This window comes from Eurypyga helias, unplaced genomic scaffold (genome assembly GCF_000690775.1).
Source record: "Eurypyga helias isolate BGI_N326 unplaced genomic scaffold, ASM69077v1 scaffold14548, whole genome shotgun sequence".
Lineage (NCBI taxonomy): Eukaryota > Metazoa > Chordata > Aves > Eurypygiformes > Eurypygidae > Eurypyga > Eurypyga helias.
Window position 1 is genome coordinate 28006 of NW_010269190.1, and position 2043 is coordinate 30048.

The following is a 2043-nucleotide window of genomic DNA, read 5'->3' on the forward strand; positions in this document are numbered from 1 at the left end:
TATTGTACTGCTGCTAGCACTATGTTCATTTTCGTCATCAAGCAGGCAGGCTTTCCACGGAGGAGTTGTAGTCCAGATGCTTTAGATCCAGATTGCATATATTTGACAATACTTGCACAAATCCAAGATTATATGTAAAAGAATAACTGTAATCTTTCCAAATCCTAGGACGAGGGCATACATAGTTTTGGTTTGTTATGTCTCCTGTCATTCAGTAGCTTTGATTCTGTTACAGATGTTTTTTAAAATGTTGATTAGTTTCTTCAATAAATGCATTTTTCTCAAATTATTTATAATTTTAATGTTAACACCTATATACAAAATTTTTGTGTTTCAAAGCACTGAACAAATGCTCACGACTGTCATTTATTTTTAAATACGTCTCTGAGGGAGGAAGTTATTATGTTACAGATGGTGCTGGTACATTTAAAATATTAATCAACATGTAGGCATATCTGTATGGGAGTTTGTGGTGAGCCCTATGTTGTCACTTGATCTTTTTTTAACTTCAAGAAGAGCGTTCAGTCTGCATGACAGTTCTGTAGCTGCTCTGCCTTTGGCTCACTGTTCAATTTCAATTCAGGTCAGACCATCTTCATGTTAGCTTTTTCAATAGTCTTGCTGTCCCAAGTTTCCTGAGGGTTTTCTCCAGTCTTGCAGTTTAATTTTTCAGAGCATAGTTAACCATTTTATTTTGATCTACCACTATCTGTTTAACCAATTTATGAAATGATCAAACCTATGATCAGATTTTAAGACTTGATTTTCTTCAACTTTTTTAATGTTGGATATAAGTCTTGTATGCCAGAAAACAAGAGTACAGCTAATTTTTTTAAAATTTTGTAGTAAATTGATTTAGCTGTTATCACTACATCTGCTTTCTAAACGTTAGAAATCTTCTTCAGCATCCCTGAATGCACACAATGCTTCCAAGATGACAGCTTGTCCGACACCACAGCAAATAGCCTTCAGACTTATTCTTGTCTAGATGTTCCAATGTCCTCACCTATTTTCAGCAAGTTTTATTCCCTTATTTTTAATTTCATAACCTTCCCATTTCAGTCTGCCATCCTCATCATGTTTCGCAGTCTGTGGGCAGGGTGGAAGATACAAACTGTGGTTATCTTGTACCAAATGGGATAAACTACACTGACTCTGACATGCCTTTAGGGTCTAATCAGTTTTCTCATTTCATCCTGTACTACTAGAACAAGGATGGTGAAAGAAGCTTTTTTTTCCATGACCTCCTGTGGAGGCCTGACCTCGGTCAGCTGCCAGATGCTCACCAAGCTGCTCTCTTGTTCCCCCTCCTCAGCAGTACAGAAGGGAGAAAATTATAAAATCACAGAACGGTTTGGGTTGGAAGGGACCTCGAAGACCATCCAGTTCCAACCCCCCTGCCATGGGCAGGGACACCTTCCACTAGACCAGGTTGCTCCAAGCCTCATCCAGCCTGGCCTTGAACACTTCCAGGGATGGGGCATCCACAGCTTCTCTGGGCAGCTGGTGCCAGTGCCTCACCACCCTCTCCGGGAAGAACTTCTTCCTGGTATCTAATCTAAATTTACCCTCTTTCAGTTTAAATAAGATGAAAAACCTCATGGTTGAGATAAGGACAGGGAGACTGCTTACCAATTACTGGGAAAAACAGACTTAATTTGGGGAAAATATATTTATTTTTTTGCCAATAAAAAATAGTGGAGGCTGTTGAAACAAGGGCAAAACTAAAAACCCACCTTCCTTCTCCCCTTCTCAACAGTTCAGCTTAGTGAATCTGTTCAAAGAGCCTACTTTCCCCCTTCCCTTTACTACTCAGATCATACTGCTTTTTGACACTGGGGATCTTTTGTTTCTCCTGAGAATTTACTTTTTAATGCCAGCTGTTCTAATGGTGGATACGCTCAGGCTTCGTAGCAGGTTTGTTTAATCCAAGAGATACAATTAATTCTTTCTTTTTCCCCTCTTTTTCTTTTTCTTTTTCCCTCAGTTATAATCCCTGTTTGGGAAAGAGGCTTTTATTTGAAGAAATTAGATCAGTTTTGT